Source organism: Pseudophryne corroboree, chromosome 2, assembly GCF_028390025.1.
Source record: "Pseudophryne corroboree isolate aPseCor3 chromosome 2, aPseCor3.hap2, whole genome shotgun sequence".
Lineage (NCBI taxonomy): Eukaryota > Metazoa > Chordata > Amphibia > Anura > Myobatrachidae > Pseudophryne > Pseudophryne corroboree.
In genome coordinates, this window is record NC_086445.1 from 231,125,420 (window position 1) to 231,147,395 (window position 21,976).

Sequence of the window (21,976 nt, forward strand, 5' to 3'; positions counted from 1 at the left end):
CGCTTCGGAGCGCCTCCGCACTCTCTCCTGACCGGCGGTCTAACTGCTTGCAAAGACCTCCGGAGGAATGCTGAGAGAGTACAGAGCACTGAGGCAAGTGGGCATTGTGATGGAGGGGGGCTGGGAAAGAGGCTTTACAATATATATAGTATATGTGTGTATATATACATATATATATATATATACACACGTGTATATATACGTGTGTGTGTGTGTGTGTGTGTGTATATATATATATATATACACACACACACACACACACACACACAGCACCAGTCAAAAGTTTGTACACACTTTTTCATTCAAATGAATGAGAAAGTGTGTCCAAACTTTTGACTGGCACTATATATACTGTGTGTGTGTGTGTGTGTGTGTGTGTGTGTGTATATATATATTTTATTTTTTTTTTTATTATTATTTATGTATTTATATATATAATGTTGTGTTTTGTTTTTTTTGGGGGGGGCGCTAAATTACCGCCTCGCCCCGGGTGCCGAGAAACCTAGTTTCGGCCCTGGCACTATACTGGTTCCCCTTTTGTCCAATCTAATTTTTTATATATAAATAAAGGAGGTCATTCAGATCTGATCGCTAGGCAGCGATTTTTGCTGCCCTGCGATCAGATAGGCGACGCCTAAAGGGGGAGTGTATTTTCGCTGTGCAAGTGTGCGATCACATGTGTAGCAGAGCTGAACAAACTGATTTTTTTGCAGTCTCTGCGCAGCCCATGACTTACTCTTCCTGTGTGATAGAATCCTGATGATCGGGGCCGGAGCTGACGACAGACACCCTCCCTGAAAACGCCTGAGCCCGTCTGCGTTTTTCCGGACACTCCCTGAAAACGGTCAGTTGCCACCCACAAACGCCCTCTTCTTGTCAGTCTACTTGCGAACGCCTGTGCAAATGGATCCTTCGCACAATCCCGTAGCAGGGCGCCGATGCCCATTGCAGCCGTACAACGTGCCAGCGCAGTGCGGTGCATATGCATGCTCAGTTTGGATCTGATTGCCCGCTGTGCGAAACCGCACAACAGCGATCAGATCTGAATGACCCCCAAAGTCTTTTTTGAAGAGTGATTTTTTTATGTGGGCGATATGTCCCCATTTAAGGAGAAGCACCCCCATCTGCAAGCTCCTCCCTTTGCACATTCTTAAATGATCCCTAGTGCTTGTATTGTGGACTTTACTATTTCTGTGCTGTGATTGCTATTTAGATTTACTATCGGAAAAACTAGACATTGTTCTCAGATATATAATAATATGAAGACTTGACACTACGTTAATACAACTTGAATCTCTGATAAGAACAAGCAAGCTGTACATTACTTTTTCAGCCATTACAGTATGTTTAATGGGATGTTCCAGTGTAAGCTACACAAGGCCTAAGGAAATAGGTGTGGTAGCTAAGGGGCTGTGCTAAGCTCTAAGTGCTGCAAGTCATTAACCAGAACTGCCAGACACCATGGACAGCTCCCGGTGAGCGCACGCACACACAGGGATCCTTCTCCAGTAACCTTGTGTTCAAGCCAAGGCCCCTGGGAGTCCAGTACACAATCAGCATACTACAATTAAAACCCACAAATAGCACGGAGAGTCACAGAATACACATTTCTGTCCGGTAGAAAGGTAAGTGCAGATTTGCAATTGTATTCCAATTTCCCAAATGAAAGAAGTTATGTGCAATGAGTCCATAGGTCATCTAGAAAAGTGAGATTACTTCCTCTTTGTAGAACATTCAGTTAAAGTGTCAGATTCCACTCAAGTATGAACATGACAAAAACTTTGTTACAGCACTACTGTGTTTAGATGTAAATGCAGGCTCCTTAGCATTAGGGATCTGTGTCACATAGTATGTCTGAGTTTATCTGTGAAATCCTTTTTTTTGCTTTATGATTATCCTTATACACTTATGTGTGTAATATACAATCCTCCTGACTAAAGGGATTTGAAGGGAGTAACTGTTAGGCTTTCTCTGTAACCACAACATGAAAGTTTATGCTTTGACAAAGAACCTAATCTGTTTTAGTGATCTGTAATTATATTATAACGTTTACTGTATTTAACATATTGGATGGTATCACCCTGCCCATAACATTCTCTGTGTGCCATTCATGCTATAAAATGTATGCATATAAACATAACCCACCTTTCAATAAGAGGAATCTGTGACACATACAGTACATACATATCTGTGATTCAGCAGGCCTGAATGACATCCCTATCTGTAGATGGCGAAACACAGCTGAAGCCTATCACGTGTTAGCTGGATTTGAACACGTGTCTGGTTTACGCCGAGGGGGATATTTTATTTTATTTGGAGAGAGGTAAAGTGGAGAGAGGTAAAGTACTAGCGAATCAGCTTCTGTCATTTTACAGATTGTGTTTAAAAAAATGACAGGAGCTGATTGGTTGCTATTGTATCTTTCTCCATTCTATCTCTGTCCACACTTTGATAAATCTCTCCCTAAGTCACCATCATCAGTGCATATTTACATTTGCCCTCTAGCAGGTGACAAAGATATGCCTCTTATACAGTATATGCATGTTTCTGCAGGTGTGCACAGGCAGCATTTCCATGTACCTGTTATTACTGTATTTGGAATATGTGGGATCACCCCTTCCTGCATCATCCCCAAGATCCTTAATGTTTAGGTGTGTTTTGCCAAGAGTGTTCTGATCTTTCTGTCTTCTATACTGTACGTACTTAATTCATAGAACCCGCCAACTTCTTCCACGTGGCTAATTGGTTGGTGTTCTGTGATAGACCACTCAGAGGAAACAAACACTTGCATAAATTTACATGGCCGTACCATGCAGTGGCCATGCTGTGCCAAACTTTTCCCATTTGCTGTATCAGTGCAATAATTCTCTCAGGGATGCTTTCTACAACTTGATAGCATATGAGCAGCATCACAATAGCTTGCCTTGGAGAGGATACTAGGTAGAATTTGATCTTTGCTCACTCGTGTATCTTTTATGTATTTATTGCTTGGCTATTGCTGATTATTTCTACTTTTTTATTTGAAGGGAAAGATAAGATTAGTTTTATTACTCTGGCTTTGAAGTCAAAGGTGAATATAAAGTATGAGCCAGATCAGGAATCTGCAGAGTACTAACATTCTCAAGTATGCTTCACATGAATTAGGGCTGCAAGTAGACTTTGTGCCTCTCTCAGACAGCAATTTCTGTTACATACATGTATATACTAAATATACATTGTACTAATACAAATAGGAAATAATTTTCTTTGTTGATAATTATATCCAACCACCGTGTTCTATTTGCACAGTACCTGCTATTTTCAGTACCATGAGGTGTAGTTTTCAAATAAACACCAGCATTTTAATAAACTCAAATAATATGTTTATATATGGTGGTTGAAGTTGCTCAGTTTCTTTCCTGCTTTAGTTTTTTAATTGACTATGATAGTGTTCATTCTAGCACCCTGCACCTTTCAAAATCCGTGCAGTTCCTCTTTCCTGCCTGGGGTGTCGCTCTCTGCTGTGATGCTTCTCAGCACACTCTGATCTGTTACTGAGTGCTGTGATACAGACCTGTGTGCTGAGAAGCACCAGAGCAGAGAGCGACACCCCAGGCAGGAAAGAGGAACTGCACAGGATTTGAAAGGTGCAGGGTGCTAGAATGAACACTACTATGAATTATTTAAGTTACTCACTGAATGTTTCCATATTTCTGGAGTAAGTCTATATATTTCCAATGTATTACATTAAAATATAGGAATCTGTGCTTTATCTTTTATCTTGAATTAATTTTATTAATATTAACTGTAAAACTGCAAAACCCATATAGAGCATATAGTAGTCGGCAGTTTGAATATACAAGCAGGGTTAAACTGGCCTGCAGGGGTACAGTGGAAACCACCGGTGGGCCCCACTGTCTGGGGGGGGGGGGGGATGGGGGCCTTCCCCTCCACCTCCACTATAGATCAGTTTCCAGACTTGCGCTTGAATTGTACATTATACATGTTACCTTATACTGCACAGGACTATACTGTATTACTCTGGTACATTATCATGCATGCATTAGCAGTAATTAATATATATATATTTATCAAGGGGCCCAGCCCATGCACTCTCTCATGGTTAGGCAAACAAATGTGGTGGCTGGCCACACCCCTTCAGGAGATTGGCCACACCTCTAAACATGGGCCCTACAACTGCATTCCCCCAGTGGGCCCCTTATGCCTCAGTATATGCCACTGTATACAAGGCAACATTAACTCTTGTCCTTACTGAGGTTGCATGCTGGGTATTCCACTACTGAATTGGTTATCTGTGGTTCTGATAAAATGATGTTCAGAAAGGGTTGTGCAATAAAATATAAAACAAAGTGGCTATTGGTAAAATAGTGTCAGGCTTAAATACACGGGACTAGATTAACAAACATTTTGTACATACAGTAAGTAGCCCTTCATTTTATATACATTCTGCAGTCCTCTCTAGCTTCCCTGAAATGATCTGAATGATCACAATTTTAGATCAATTAATGAAACATAAATGGAGGTTAAAAGCTTAGAAGGGGAGGGAAAGGAGATAAATGAAATGCTAAAATGCTTTCCAACAAGAAGCAGACATTTAAATGGCAAGTGCAAACAGATGATGTAATAGATGAAATGTGTCTGCTGCCTTCCTAACATCTTTCTTTTTCCAGATTTATTGCAAAGAGTAGATAAAATAATGTAATGCTGCCTTTTCCACATTTACCTAATCTTTCTTTTTATATTGATTATATAATGACATAATGCTGCAAAGGCAATCCTTTTGCTAGATTTGGCCTTATTTAAAACAGTTACCTCTACATAGTGGATTGCATTCATTTTGTCCATTGAAACTACGTGTACTTTTAAGAAAGAAACTCATTTATTGCAAATATCTGCTGTTATCACCAATTGACTTGACTTGAATATTGAATCAAGCATGAATATGTCCCACAGCTTGTTCCCTCCAGCTTTCCACCAAACATCCATTGTCTTGCGCACAAGTAGCCGGTGTGTGCTGCATTTGTTCACCATTTGTAACTAGCTGAACTGCGGGATGAAAGGTCAGAGCCCTGAAATTGGGACTCTCCACTTAAATCAAGACATTTGCTATAGGACAATGGCGGAATAACAGTGGGTTCAGTGTGTGCAGCCACTATAGGTCCCAGATGTGAGTGGAGCCCGGCAATCCCTCCCCCCCACTCACATAGAGACACCTGCATCCCATCTCCATGCAGTACAGAGTTAGAGCAGAGCGGAGTCCTCTTCTGAGCAGCTTATGGGGGTCATTCCGAGTTGTTCGCTCGTTATGTTTTTCTCGCAACGGAGCGATTAGTCGCTAATGCGCATGCGCAATGTCTGCAGTGCGACTGCGCCAAGTAAATTTGCTATGCAGTTAGGAATTTTACTCACGGCATTACGAGGTTTTTTCTTCGTTCTGGTGATCGGAGTGTGATTGACAGGAAGTGGGTGTTTCTGGGTGGAAACTGGCCGTTTTATGGGAGTGTGTGAAAAAACGCTACCGTTTCTGGGAAAAACGCGGGAGTGGCTGGAGAAACGGAGGAGTGTCTGGGCAAACGCTGGGTGTGTTTGTGACGTCAAACCAGGAACGACAAGCACTGAACTGATCGCAGATGCCGAGTAAGTCTGGAGCTACTCAGAAACTGCTAAGAAGTGTCTATTCGCAATTCTGCTAATCTTTCGTTCGCAATTTTGATAAGCTAAGATTCACTCCCAGTAGGCGGCGGCTTAGCGTGTGCAAAGCTGCTAAAAGCAGCTTGCGAGCGAACAACTCGGAATGACCCCCAATGTGTATTGGGGATCTTTTCTGTGTAGGGGAGGAGGCTACAGCAGCGATGCTGGTCCACTCCTGCACAGATCCATTATGTTCAGTCAAACTGAGAACTAGCTAAGAGCTCAACACACTTGATTACCAATTGTCACAGCAGCCAGGCATACTACAATCACCTATAAAAGGCAATATGCAGGAGCACATACAGTATGTATGCTCAGAACAGGGTTAGTTCCTGATCAAGTGGCGCGCAGGTCAAACATTTTCTTTGCCCTCCCACCAAGAATGAACATATCTCAGGACAATACTTTTAACATGTTAACCTCAGAGCCCATTTATTCCCCTCTTTCTCTGACGTCCTAGTGGATGCTGGGAACTCCGTAAGGACCATGGGGAATAGACGGGCTCCGCAGGAGACTGGGCACTCTAAGAAAAGAATTAGGACTACTGGTGTGCACTGGCTCCTCCCTCTATGCCCCTCCTCCAGACCTCAGTTAGAATCTGTGCCCGGCTCGAGCTGGTTGCACACTAGGGGCTCTCCTGAGCTCCTAGTAAAGAAAGTATTTATTAGGTTTTTTTATTTTCAGTGAGATCTGTTGGCAACAGACTCACTGCTACGAGGGACTTAGGGGAGAGAAGCGAACCTACCTGCTTGCAGCTAGCTTGGGCTTCTAGGCTACTGGACACCATTAGCTCCTGAGGGATCGAGCACAGGCCCAGCCTCGGTCGTCCGGTCCCGGAGCCGCGCCGCCGTCCCCCTTGCAGAGCCAGAAGACCGAAGATCCGAGGAGAAAATCGGCAGCTGAAGACTCCGGTCTTCATTAAGGTAGCGCACAGCACTGCAGCTGTGCGCCATTGCTCCCCATGCACACCACATACTCCGGTCAGTGATGGGTGCAGGGCGCTGGGGGGGGGGGGGGGCGCCCTGGGCTGCAATTAGATTACCTTAAAAATGTCTAAAATACACATAATATAGTCTAATACACTATATATGTGTAAAATCCCCTGCCATAATATTAATATAAAGAGCGGGAGAAGCCCGCCGAAAAAGGGGCGGGGCTATCTCCCTCAGCACACTGGCGCCAGTTTCTCTTCACAGCTCCGCTGGAAGGACGCTCCCCAGGCTCTCCCCTGCAGTTTCCAGGCTCAATAGGGTAAAAAAGAGAGGGGGGGCACTAAATTTAGGCGCAATACTGTGTATTATAGCTGCTATAGGGAAAAATCACTTTGTGTAGTGTAATATCCCTGTGTTATATAGCGCTGTGGTGTGTGCTGGCATGCTCTCTCTCTGTCTCCCCAAAGGACTTAGTGGGGTCCTGTCCTCAGTCAGAGCATTCCCTGTGTGTGTGTGGTGTGTCGGTACGGCTGTGTCGACATGTTTGATGAGGAGACTTATGTGGAGGCGGAGCAGGTGCCGATAAATGTGATGTCACCCCCTGCGGGGTCGACACCAGAGTGGATGGATATGTGGAAGGTATTAACCGACAGTGTCAACTCCTTACATAAAAGGCTGGATGACGTAACAGCCGTGGGACAGCCGGCTTCTCAGCCAGTGCCTGCCCAGGCGTCTCAAAAGCCATCAGGGGCTCAAAAACGCCCGCTACCTCAGATGGCAGACACAGATGTCGACACGGAGTCTGACTCCAGTGTCGACGAGGATGAGACATATACACAATCCACAAGCGGCATCCGTTGCATGATTACGGCAATAAAAAATGTGTTGCACATTTCTGACATTAACCCAGGTACCACTAAAAAGGGTATTATGTTTGGGGAGAAAAAGCAACCAGTGGTTTTTCCCCCATCAGATGAGTTGAATGAAGTGTGTGAAGAAGCGTGGGCTTCCCCCGATAAGAAACTAGTGATTTCTAAAAAGTTACTGATGGCGTACCCCTTCCCGCCAGAGGACAGGTTACGCTGGGAGACTTCCCCGAGGGTGGATAAAGCGCTCACACGCTTGTCAAAAAAGGTGGCACTGCCGTCTCAGGATACGGCCGCCTTAAAGGAGCCTGCGGATAGAAAGCAGGAGGCTATCCTGAAGTCTGTATATACACACTCAGGTACTATACTGAGACCTGCTATTGCTTCAGCATGGATGTGCAGTGCTGCAGCAGCGTGGTCTGATTCCCTGTCTGATAACATTGATTCCCTTGACAGGGACGCTATATTGCTAACCATAGAGCATATTAAAGACTTAGTCTTATTTATGAGAGATGCACAGAGGGATATTTGCCGGCTGGCATCTAGAATAAATGCAATGTCCATCTCTGCCAGGAGAGTATTATGGACTCGGCAGTGGACAGGTGATGCGGATTCTAAAAGGCACATGGAGGTTTTGCCTTACAAGGGTGAGGAATTGTTTGGGGATGGTCTCTCGGACCTCGTTTCCACAGCAACAGCTGGGAAGTCTACATTTTTACCTCGGGTTCCCTCACAGCCTAAGAAAGCACCGTATTATCAGGTACAGTCCTTTCGGCCCCAGAAAGGCAAGCGGGTTAGAGGCGCGTCCTTTCTGCCCAGAGGCAGGGGTAGAGGGAAAAAGCTGCACCATACAGCCAGTTCCCAAGAACAAAAATCCTCCCCTGCTTCCACTAAATCCTCCGCATGACGCTGGGGCTCCATTGGTGGAGCCAGGTGCGGTGGGGGCCCGTCTCCGGAACTTCAGCGACCGGTGGGTTCGCTCACAGGTAGATCCCTGGATTCTACAAGTGGTATCTCAGGGATACAAGCTGGAATTCGAGATGTCTCCCCCTCGCCGTTACCTCAAATCGGCCTTGCCAGCCACTCCCCAGGACAGGGAGGTAGTACTGGCGGCAATTCACAAGCTGTACCTCCAGCAGGTGATAATAAAAGTTCCCCTCCTTCAACAGGGAAGGGGTTACTATTCCACAATGTTTGTGGTACCGAAACCAGACGGTTCGGTGAGACCCATTCTAAATTTGAAATCCTTGAACACTTATATAAGGAAGTTCAAGTTCAAAATGGAATCGCTCAGGGCGGTTATTGCAAGTCTGGAAGATGGGGATTACATGGTATCACTGGACATCAAGGATGCTTACCTGCATGTCCCCATTTACCCACCTCACCAGGTGTACCTCCGTTTTGTGGTACAAGACTGCCATTACCAATTCCAGACGTTGCCGTTTGGTCTGTCCACGACACCGAGGGTATTTACCAAAGTAATGGCCGAAATGATGATACTCCTTCGAAAGAAGGGAGTTGTAATTATCCCATACTTGGATGATCTCCTTATAAAGGCGAGGTCCAGGGAGCAGTTGTTGGTCAGAGTAGCACTATCTCAGGAAGTGTTACAACAGCACGGCTGGATTCTGAATATTCCGAAGTCGCAGCTGGTTCCTACGACGCGTCTGCTGTTCCTGGGTATGATTCTGGACACAGAACAGAAAAAGGTGTTTCTCCCGGAGGAGAAGGCCAAGGAGTTGTCATCTCTGGTCAGAGACCTCCTAAAACCAAAACAGGTGTCGGTGCATCACTGCACGCGAGTCCTGGGAAAGATGGTAGCTTCTTACGAGGCAATTCCATTCGGCAGATTCCATGCAAGGATCTTTCAGTGGGATCTGTTAGACAAGTGGTCCGGATCGCATCTTCAGATGCATCGGCTGATCACCCTATCCCCGAGGGCCAGGGTGTCTCTGCTGTGGTGGCTGCAGAGTGCTCATCTTCTCGAGGGCCGCAGATTCAGCATACAGGACTGGGTCCTGGTGACCACGGATGCCAGCCTCCGAGGTTGGGGGGCAGTCACTCAGGGAAGAAACTTCCAAGGACAATGGTCGAGTCAGGAGGCTTCCCTACACATAAATATTCTGGAACTAAGGGCCATTTACAATGCCCTAAGTCAGGCAAGACCCCTGCTTCAAAACCAGCCGGTGCTGATTCAGTCAGACAACATCACGGCGGTCGCCCATGTAAACCGACAAGAAGCAGGATGGCGATGGCAGAAGCCACAAGGATTCTCTGATGGGCGGAAAATCACGTGATAGCACTGTCAGCAGTGTTTATTCCGGGAGTCGACAACTGGGAAGCAGACTTCCTCAGCAGGCACGACCTCCACCCGGGAGAGTGGGGACTTCATCCAGAAGTCTTCCAACTGATTGTAAACCGTTGGGAAAGGCCACAGGTGGACATGATGGCGTCCCGCCTAACCAAAAAGCTAAAAAGATATTGCGCCAGGTCAAGGGACTCTCAGGCGATAGCTGTGGACGCTCTAGTGACACCGTGGGTGTACCAGTCGGTTTATGTGTTCCCTCCTCTTCCTCTCATACCAAAGGTGCTGAGGATAATAAGAAAGAGAGGAGTAAGAACTATACTCATCGTTCCGAATTGGCCAAGACGGACTTGGTACCCGGAACTGCAAGAAATGATCTCAGAGGACCCTTGGCCTCTGCCTCTCAGACAGGACCTGCTACAGCAGGGGCCTTGTCTGTTCCAAGACTTACCGCGGCTGTGTTTGACGGCATGGCGGTTGAACGCCGGATCCTGATGGAAAAGGGCATTCCGGTTGAAGTCATTCCTACGCTGATAAAAGCTAGGAAAGATGTGACAGCAAAGCATTATCACCGCATATGGCGAAAATATGTTGCTTGGTGTGAGGCTATGAAGGCCCCCACAGAAGAATTTCAGCTGGGTCGTTTTCTGCACTTTCTACAGTCAGGACTGACTATGGGCCTAAAATTGGGTTCCATTAAAGTCCAGATTTCGTCCCTGTCTATTTTCTTTCAAAAAGAACTGGCTTCACTGCCGGAAGTTCGGACGTTTGTTAAGGGAGTGCTGCACATTCAGCCCCCTTTTGTGCCCCCGGTGGCACCTTGGGATCTCAACGTTGTGTTGGATTTCCTAAAATCACATTGGTTTGAGCCACTTCAGACCGTGGAATTAAAATATCTCACGTGGAAAGTGGTCATGCTTTTGGCCTTGGCTTCGGCTAGGCGGGTGTCAGAATTGGCGGCTTTGTCCTGTAAAAGTCCCTATCTGATCTTCCATATGGACAGAGCAGAATTGAGGACGCGTCCCCAATTCCTCCCTAAGGTGGTATCAGCGTTTCACTTGAACCAACCTATTGTGGTGCCTGCGGCTACTGGGGACTTGGAGGCCTCCAAGTTGCTGGATGTAGTCCGGGCCCTGAAAATATATGTTTCCAGGACGGCTAGAGTCAGAAAGACTGACTCGCTGTTTATCCTGCATGCACCCAACAAGCTGGGTGCTCCTGCTTCTAAGCAGACTATTGCTCGCTGGATCTGCTCCACGATTCAACTTGCACATTCTGCGGCTGGACTGCCGCATCCTAAATCAGTCAAAGCCCATTCCACGAGGAAGGTGGGCTCTTCTTGGGCGGCTGCCCGAGGGGTCTCGGCTTTACAACTTTGCCGAGCTGCTACCTGGTCAGGATCAAACACGTTTGCAAAATTCTACAAGTTTGATACCCTGGCTGAGGAGGACCTTGAGTTTGCTCATTCGGTGCTGCAGAGTCATCCGCACTCTCCCGCCCGTTTGGGAGCTTTGGTATAATCCCCATTGTCCTTACGGAGTTCCCAGCATCCACTAGGACGTCAGAGAAAATAAGAATTTACTCACCGGTAATTCTATTTCTCGTAGTCCATAGTGGATGCTGGGCGCCCATCCCAAGTGCGGATTGTCTGCAATACATGTATATAGTTATTGCCTAACTAAAGGGTTATTGTTCTGAGCCATCTGTTAGTGAGGCTCAGTTGTTGTTCATACTGTTAACTGGGTATAGTTATCACGAGTTGTACGGTGTGATTGGTGTGGCTGGTATGAGTCTTACCCGGGATTCCAAATCCTTTCCTTATTGTGTCAGCTCTTCCGGGCACAGTTTCCCTAACTGAGGTCTGGAGGAGGGGCATAGAGGGAGGAGCCAGTGCACACCAGTAGTCCTAATTCTTTTCTTAGAGTGCCCAGTCTCCTGCGGAGCCCGTCTATTCCCCATGGTCCTTACGGAGTTCCCAGCATCCACTACGGACTACGAGAAATAGAATTACCGGTGAGTAAATTCTTATTTTATGCTTCAGTGTTCCATCATGCACCTTAATATGCTAGCGCAGAGCCCACTCATGCTCTTTTATGTTATCCCAGAGCCCTCACATGCTCCTTTTTTATATCTCATAGACCCCTTCTGGGTTGCAAAATCTCTTGCCCAAGTTCTTCAGATGTCTTACCAGTGTCATCCTCTCCTGTCTCTCTCCAGCATCATCCCGGCCTGTCTCACCAGTGTCACCCCCCCCCCTCCCCCCACCGTGTCTCTTCAGCACCATCTTCCTGCAACTCTCCAGCTCACCCCACCTGTATCCCTACAGCAACTCACCCCACCTGTGTTTCTCCTGCTGCTTACACCACCTGTGTCCCTACAGCAACTCACCCCACCTGTGTTTCTCCTGCTGCTTACACCACCTGTGTCCCTACAGCAACTCACCCCACCTGTGTTTCTCCTGCTGCTTACACCACCTATGTCCCTACAGCAACTCACCCCACCTGTGTTTCTCCTGCTGCTTACACCACCTGTGTCCCTACAGCAACTCACCCCACCTGTGTTTCTCCTGCTGCTTACACCACCTGTGTCCCTACAGCAACTCACCCCACCTGTGTTTCTCCTGCTGCTTACACCACCTGTGTCCCTACAGCAACTCACCCCACCTGTGTTTCTCCTGCTGCTTACACCACCTGTGTCCCTACAGCAACTCACCCCACCTGTGTTTCTCCTGCTGCTTACACCACCTGTGTCCCTACAGCAACTCACCCCACCTGTGTTTCTCCTACTGCTTACACTACCTGTGTCCCTACAGCAGCTCACCCCACCTGTGTTTCTCCTGCTGCTTACACTACCTGTGTCCCTACAGCAGCTCACCCCACCTGTGTTTCTCCTGCTGCTTACACCACCTGTGTCCCTACAGCAACTCACCCCACCTGTGTTTCTCCTGCTGCTTACACCACCTGTGTCCCTACAGCAACTCACCCCACCTGTTTCTCCTGCTGCTTACACCACCTGTGTCCCTCCAGCAACTCACCCCACCTGTGTTTCTCCTGCTGCTTACACCACCTGTGTCCCTCCAGCAACTCACCCCACCTGTTTCTCCTGCTGCTTACACCACCTGTGTCCCTTTAACAACTCACCCCACCTGTGTTTCTCCTGCTGCTCACACCGCCTGTATCCCTACAGCAACTCACCCCACCTGTGTTTCTCCTGCTGCTTACACCACCTGTATCCCTACAGCAACTCACCCCACCTGTGTTTCTCCTGCTGCTCACACCGCCTGGAGCTCAACCCAATGGTGTCCCTTTAGCAGTGTGAGACAGTATGTATGTATATAGGTATGTGTATCTTGTATAAGTGTGTGACTGTGTACATATGAACTGTGTGTGATTGTATGTGTGCATACTACGGGGGAGGAAAAGTAGTGAGGGAAAGCAAGACAGGGAGGGAAGCAAAGTACACGCAACCTGAATGACCATATGAAATGGGGGTGATATGTGTGACCACGCACCTTTTTCATGTAAGCACCGAAGGCTTGAGCACAAGAACCCAATTCCAATTGTTGCCTTTTATGCCACCAGTCTTACATGCCCTAGGCCCCCAAAGTATTAATCCATCTTTGGCCAGAAGGCATGTGTACATGACACTTGCTCATAAAAAGCCTGATTATTCATGTGCATTAAAGAGGTCCGGTATAGCATCATTCCTATAGAAGTGGTGGTAATTGAAATCTACCTCAGGTACTTCCAGCCTGCGGCAACAACTAACTAATGCAAATAACTGTAATACTAATATTCTATCATAATGTTGACAATTACTATGTTGAATAGAACAGTACTATGGTAAATGTCGACGTGATGAACATGTTGACATATTCTTTGTCAACATTATGACCATGTCATCATTCTCATTATGATGTACCAAACCCATACTAACAAGACCCCAGCATTACATGTATGAGCTGGTTTATCTCGCATGCTGGTCAGGATTACAGAGTGTACAATGTTTTGAAGGGGCCAGTGCAATAGCTAGGGGTGTGTGACCATTGCTTCTGCCCAGGCTGGTGGCACCTGTAATTGGCTTGCTGAGTGCCTGGGATGGCACCAAACAGTCTGAAAAGCCTCCTGGCATGTCCTCAGCTTCCTTGTTCCACCCCCCTCATCACCTTTATCATAACATAACGTGTCCTGGGAGAGGGTGGTGTATTAGTGCCCTGCTGAGTAACTGGGACAAGCTACAGTCCTCCTACCTTTATCACTGCCAGTAATCACATAAATGGTTACATGTGAGAGCTACATAGTCTGTGCCATGGGAAAGACACAACCCAAACATATACATATCAAAGACTTGGGCCAAAAAAGTAATAGTCACCAGATATTTTAGCCTCCAAATTGCCAGAAGACCAGATGTAACAGCCAGAGACTTATAACTCTTTCACATCTCCAATGCCGGATCCCACCCGGGAATTGGAAACGGGTCCTTCCCAGGTGGGATCCGGCATTGGATCCTAACAGCAGGCTACCCGACGGAGGGCGGAGCCGGCAGCATGGGCGGGGTTGGAGACGTCGCTGGGAGATGAGCTTATCTCCGCGCCACCTCTCCCTATGTAGTGAACAGGTCCCGGGTCAACCCATTCATGCTGCCACTGACCCCATATTCATCCCAGGAATAACCCTTCTTATAACCTGGGTTGAATTATTGGGTCAGGCGACCCGGGAATTCTCCATGGCCCCTTTTACACTGCACACCAACACGTGTCGACCCATCAATATACCGGGTCAATACCGGGTTATTTGTGAGATGTGAAAGGGGTATTAGAGGCTGGAAAGCCAAGCACCCAGCAATGTGCTGCGGGTTTAAATCCACACACTGCTGCCAGCTTAGGCATTGTGGTGGCATTAAAATAAAAACAACAAACATGTGGGATGCTCTTCATTATCATCCCACAGGCCCAGAATACACCATTATCCCATAGGCCCAGAATACACCATTATCCCAAAGGCCCAGGATACACCATCATCCCATAGGCCCAGGATACACCATCATCCCATAGGCCCAGGATACACCATTATCCCACAGGCACAGGATACATCATTATCTCATGGACCTAGGATGCATACACCATCAGCACATAGGCCCAGGATACACCATTATCCCATAGACCCAGGATACTCAGAACATGATAGTGATGAACATCCCATTGCTGAATAATATTGTGCTCTTGCCTGTACCCCTGCAGATACCAGGTTAATAAAATTAATATTTTTTCCCATAATAATAATTCTATATGTATTTTGACATGCCATATGTTTAATTACATACCATATGTTTAATTAATAAAATAAATGAACAAGCGCTTCTGTAACTAAAATAATATAAATGCCCTCTTTAATAAAAAATACAAAATAGAATAAAAACAAAACAATCCGACCAATTTAAAGAAATAATATAACGTGCCCCATTATTAATATATACTGTAGATATAAAATATCCATATTAGCTGCCGGGATCTCGACAGCTGGTATCTTGAACGGATCCCCAAATATCATGTATGGTTTTTAAAGTGCAAGACAGGCCCAGTGCTAGTTACCTGAATTCGTTCTACTTAACCATAGTATATTAACTATTTTCCATCTACTATTAGCCAACTAATCCATCTTTGTCAATAGAAGAGTAATTTCTAGGAATTGTGTGGTATAGCGTTAGCTAACGCACCCTATCAATCCAGCAATTTATTTGGTCTGTACTTTGTATAACTAAGAGATTGGTGGTGGCTTATCAGTTCTTATGAAACATCTATCAGGAACAGTTGCACCTTTTCAAGAATTCTCCAAGTGCAATAAGTACAGTTACCATATAGGGGGAAAAGACATTGTACCTCATACCTATCTATACTAAGTATTTGCACATGGAATGTATACAGGAAAAGATGCAGGTAAACAGAAGTGTACTTAAGTGTACATGTTAAGTTTGATGTATGTCATGTACGGGATACATACAATATCCCGGCAGAAGGGATGCCGGTTGTGCCTATACCGAGAGCGGCATCCCGGCAGCTAGGCAGCGAGTCCCCAACCAAGTGGGAATACTGGGCAAGTGTTGGGATTTCGTTTGTCGGTAAAATGCTGGTTGTTAGGATTTCGACGTCGGTCTCCTGAATGCCTGGATCCCAACAGCCGGTATATTGACTGCATCCCTCAGGTACATCCAGCTCAAAAATAGTAGTATTTGTACCATACGCACACCATGCGTACAAGTGTGTGTAATTAGGCCCAACAATATAGAGACATGACTTAAATGTGTTAGAAATAATCTTATTTGTGCAAAATATACTGATATAAAATAGTGACATATACACAAGAGGAAATACCTTAGAGATGAGGCTTGACAGCGTATAGTTATTACTGTGATGGCAACATTTCCTGCATAAATTGTAATTAAATATACTGTATCTTATTTTTCCTTTAAAAGTCAAATGGGAATTGTCTTTTTTGCAGTAGTCTAAATGGAAATGTCAATGAAGTTATACAAATTGACAGCAATGGTTTGATCTGATATAGCTGCATCACTAATTAATTATTTCAGCTAGGGAAGTCAAAATGCGAGCAGCCAGTCAGAAATAGCTCCTGTAGATAGCGCTCCTGCTGGTAATTATTATCAAAATTGAATATTGTTACACCAGCTAACTAGTACCGCAAGAAATAAGCCTTCTATAAGGTATCTGGAGATGTGGTGTTGTCCCATTTCTGGTTTCACCGGCACAAGGGATGAGGATCAAAGGTTCCCACTACAATGTACAATGCAATGACCTACTAAGCTGTTTTTGCATTCATAATATATTTTGTTTGTTGCACTCTGTGCTGATTATGTTCTTGCTTTATCTTCCGTCTCAAATGAACCTGGTTGGTTTTGCCTTGTAAACATTTGCTGCTTTAAAAAAATGTACCGATTCGGCCGGAGTCTCGGAGCTCTGGCCGTCTCGCAAGCCATTACATCCGGCCCTATATTTCATACAAATATATGTACTGTGTGTTACAGTACTTTTGAATGAAATAGCTTGTCGTGTTCTTGTCTGTAACGTTGTAATAGAGCACAATCCCATACAAGCAATGCCTCAAGTCAGGATGTTTACCAGGCTCATTCATGAAGCTTCCGCACTTAATGCTAGTATCACCCGTGGCAATTCATTCATTGCTTTGCTTCCTGGATTTTACATCCTTCCTCTCTAGTGTATTGAAGTTGCTATTCCGGATGTCAGCAGTAAGGACTATACAGTACATGAACCTGGCTTGATGTTATAAAAGATTTTCCAGGTCAGGTGTATGTTGTGTACTGTTCAGTCATACAGTAGACGAAAAACATGTCTTCTAATCAAATGACAAAGGATGGACACACCACTTGTTATGCATTTTTGTGTGTGTTTATTACCATGAGACATGAACCTATTTCTGACCAAAACACACCTAGAAATGACACCCAAATGCAAAGCATCATCTAATATATGCTATCATATATTTCAGACATTTTTGGGGACTTTTTTTAAACATTTGTCCATATAGATAAATTATAACTAACATAGGGACAGTATGTACAGTATTAAGTGACTGGCCTTGTAGCATTAGTGCAGACAGCTATACAACGTATTTGAGGAATTATACCTTCCATATCATGTCTAATAAAGTTTGTTTGACATCGTGCTTAATGAAGGTTATGACATCACACATGAAAAGGTGTTATGAGGTCATGCTTGATGATGGGGACGGATGAAGGGAGTACGATATCATTGCTGATGAAAGGAGTATGATGTCATCACAGATGGTGTAATGGTTAGCATTACTGCCTCACATCACTGAGGTCATGGGTTTGATTTCCACCATGGCCCTAACTGTGTGGAGTTTATATATTCTCCCTGTGCTTGTGTGGGCTTCCTCCGGGTGCTCCAGTTCCTCCCACAATCCAAAAATATACTGGTAGGTACAGCGGCGTTTTAAGAGAGGAGGAGGCCCGGGTGCAGCCTCCTCCGTTCGGGCCCTCTCCTCTCTGCCGGCAGCAGGGAGAGTCTGAGCACTAGAGCGCTCAGACTCTACTGCGCCTGCGCAGATCCCCGGGAAAATAGCGCAGCGGCCATTTTCCCTGAGATTTCTCTAGTGCGCATGCGCAGAACTCCGTGAAAATGGCCGCTGGGCCATTTTCACAGAGTTTTAACACCGCCATGGATGTCACAGTGGGACTCCGGAGGGGTGAGTATTCACAAAATGGGTGCAGCGTGTGCGGTGGGGGCCCCCTCTGGACTCAGGGGCCCGTGTGCACCGCACACACCACCAATTATAGAAATGCCAGTGGGTAGGTACATTGGCTTCTAACAAAATTAACCCTAGTGTGAGTGTGTGTGCGCGTATGCATGTGGTAGGGAATATAGATTGTAAGCTCCACTGGGGCAGGGACTGATGTGAATGGCCAAATATTGTCTGCGGAATATGTGTGCGCTATAGATATAACTGGTAATACACAATAAATAAATGATGAAGGCAGTAGGATATCATTGCTGATGAAGGGTGAATGCCTGATGAAGGGAATATGATGTAAAGCCTCCTTTGGGTTTTTATTTCTGCAGCAGTTTATATGTTGATACATGAACACTACGTGATCATGACCATTAAGGCTCTATACTTTTGTCCCAAATGAACTCTTTAGCTCTTTAAAACAGAATGATCTTTGTATTCCTTTAATTGTTATTGCAGAGCAGAGTTCACGTGCAGTTTGATGGCACAGTGTAATTCCATGCGTGTACTGCGCAAATCTACATAATAAAATGTCTGGTTGCTATGTGCATAGCTGTAAACCAGTGTTGCAGCCTGGAAATTACAGATAATAATACACACATTATTACTGTCGTTTTGGCATATGAGTGAAGGCAGCTCTCTCACACATTTAATATAGGGACAGCCAAGACAAAACCAGAATATATTTCTGTACATGAAAAGTTTTAAATCCTTATTATAGTAATGTAGATTTCTCTGACGTCCTAGTGGATGCTGGGAACTCCGTAAGGACCATGGGGAATAGCGGCTCCGCAGGAGACTGGGCACAAAAGTAAAGCTTTAGGACTACCTGGTGTGCACTGGCTCCTCCCCCCATGACCCTCCTCCAAGCCTCAGTTAGATTTTTGTGCCCGAACGAGAAGGGTGCACACTAGGGGCTCTCCTGAGCTTCTTAGTGAAAGTTTTAGTTTAGGTTTTTTATTTTCAGTGAGACCTGCTGGCAACAGGCTCACTGCATCGAGGGACTAAGGGGAGAAGAAGTGAACTCACCTGCGTGCAGAGTGGATTGGGCTTCTTGGCTACTGGACACCATTAGCTCCAGAGGGACCGCTCACAGGCCCAGCCTTGGAGCTCGGTCCCAGAGCCGCGCCGCCGGCCCCCTTACAGAGCCAGAAGCAAGAAGAGTCCGGCAAATCGGCGGCAGAAGACATCCTGTCTTCCACAAGGTAGCGCACAGCACTGCAGCTGTGCGCCATTGCTTCTCAGCACACTTCACACTCCGGTCACTGAGGGTGCAGGGCGCTGGGGGGGGGCGCCCTGAGCAGCAATAGAAACACCTTGGCTGGCTAAAAATACATCACATATAGCTCCTGGGCTATATGGATGAATTTTAACCCCTGCCAGATTTTCACAAAAAGCGGGAGAAAGGCCGCCGAGAAGGGGGCGGAGCCTATCTCCTCAGCACACTGGCGCCATTTTCCCTCACAGCTCCGTTGGAGGGAAGCTCCCTGGCTCTCCCCTGCAGTCACTACACTACAGAAAGGGTTAAAAAAGAGAGGGGGGCACTAATTAGGCGCAGTATAAACAATACAGCAGCTATAAGGGGAAAAACACTTATATAAGGTTATCCCTGTATATATATATATAGCGCTCTGGTGTGTGCTGGCAAACTCTCCCTCTGTCTCCCCAAAGGGCTAGTGGGGTCCTGTCCTCTATCAGAACATTCCCTGTGTGTGTGCTGTGTGTCGGTACGTTTGTGTCGACATGTATGAGGAGGAAAATGATGTGGAGGCGGAGCAAATTGCCTGTAATAGGGATGTCACCCCCTAGGGGGTCGACACTTGAGTGGATAAACTGCTGGAAGGAATTACATGACAGTGTCAGCTCTTTACAAAAGACAGTGATTGACATGAGACAGCCGGCTACTCAGCTTGTGCCTGTCCAGACGTCTCATAGGCCGTCAGGGGCTCTAAAGCGCCCGTTACCTCAGATGGCAAATACAGACGCCGACACGGATACTGACTCCAGTGTCGACGGGGAAGAGACAAATATGACTTCCAGTAGGGCCACACGTTACATGATTGAGGCAATGGAAAATGTTTTACACATTTCTGATAATACGAGTACCACCAATAGGGGTATTATGTTCAGTGAGGAAAAACTACCTGTAGTTTTCCTGAATCTGAGAAATTAAATGAGGTGTGTGATGAAGCGTGGGTTTCCCCCGATAAAAAAACTGATAATTTCTAAAAAGTTATTGGTATATATCCTTTCCCGCCAGAGGTTAGGGTGCGTTGGGAAACACCCCCTAGGGGGGATAAAGCGCTCACACGCTTGTCAAAACAAGGGCTCTACCCTCTCCTGAGATGGCCGCCCTTAAGGATCCTGCTGATAGAAAGCAGGAGGGTATCCTAAAATGTATTTACACACATACTGGTGTTATACTGCGACCAGCAATCGCCTCAGCCTGGATGTGCAGTGCTGGGTTGGCGTGGTCGGATTCCCTGACTGAAAATATTGATACCCTAGATAGGGACAGTATATTATTGCCTGTAGAGCATTTAAAAGATGCATTTCTATATATGTGTGATGCACAGCGGGATATTTGCCGACTGGCATCAAGAGTAAGTGCGCTGTCCATTTCTGCCAGAAGAGGGTTATGGACACGACAGTGGTCAGGTGATGCGGATTCCAAATGGCATATGGAAGTATTGCCTTATAAAGGGGAGGAGTTATTTGGGGTCGGTCTTTCAGACCTGGTGGCCACGGCAACAGCTGGGAAATCCACGTTTTTACCCCAGGTCGCCTCTCAACATAAGAAGACGCCGTATTATCAGGCGCAGTCCTTTCGTTCCCATAAGGGCACGTGGGCAAAAGGTTCCTCATTTCTGCCCCGTGACAGAGAGGGAAACGGCTGCAGAAATCAGCCAGTTCCCAGGAACAGAAGCCCTCCCCCGCCTCTGCCAAGCCCTCAGCATGACGCTGGGGCTTTACAAGCAGACAGGGAGGCAGTGTTGGAAGCCATTCACAAGCTGTATTCCCAGCAGGTGATAATTAAGGTACCCCTCCTGCAACAGGAAAAGGGGTATTACTCCACACTGTTACGGTACCGAAGCCGGACGGCTCGGTGAGACCGATTTTAAATCTAAAATCTTTGAACACTTACATACAGAGGTTCAAATTCAAGAGAAGGGGACTACATGGTGTCCCTGGACATCAAGGATGCTTACCTTCATGTCCAAATTTACCCTTCTCACCAAGGGTACCTCAGGTTTGTGGTACAGAACTGTCACTATCAGTTTCAGACGTTGCCGTTTGGATGGTCCACGGCACCCCGGGTCTTTACCAAGGTAATGGCCGAAATGATGATACTCCTTCAAAGGAAGGGAGTTTTAGTTATCCCTTACTTGGACGATCTCCTGATAAGGGTAAGATCCTGGGAACAGTTGGAGGTCGGTGTAGCACTATCTCAGGTAGTGTTGCGACAGCACGATTGGATTCTCAATATTCCAAAATCGCAGCTGGTTCCGACGACTCGTCTTCTGTTCCTAGGGATGATTCTGGACACAGTTCAGAAAAAGGTGTTTCTCCCGGAGGAGAGAGCCAGGGAGTTATCCGAGCTAGTCAGGAACCTCCTAAAACCGAACCAAGTCTCAGTGCATCAATGCACAAGGGTTCTGGGAAAAATGGTAGCTTCCTACGAAGAAAAGCCATTCGGCAGATTCCACGCAAGAACTTTCCAGTGGGACCTGCTGGACAAATGGTCCGGGTCGCATCTTAAGATGCATCAGCGGATAACCCGGTCACCAAGGACAAGGGTGTCCCTCCTGTGGTGGTTGCAGAGTGCTCATCTTCTAGAGGGCCGCAGAGTCGGCATTCAGGACTGGGTCCTGGTGACCACGGATGCCAGCCTGCGAGGCT

The 21,976-nt window shown here is 46.3% G+C and overlaps 1 protein-coding gene across 2 annotated transcripts in view; it reads left to right on the forward strand.

The window, feature by feature from the left end:
* Positions 1-1,457: 1,457 nt before the first annotated feature.
* The window catches only part of MYO1A (myosin IA), a 142,340-nt gene continuing 121,821 nt past the window's right edge, over positions 1,458-21,976 (forward strand). For both annotated transcript variants that reach the window (XM_063952441.1, XM_063952442.1), the window contains exon 1: positions 1,458-1,625. The gene's annotated coding sequence lies outside the window, so the exon portion shown is untranslated. The remainder of the gene's footprint in view (positions 1,626-21,976) is intronic.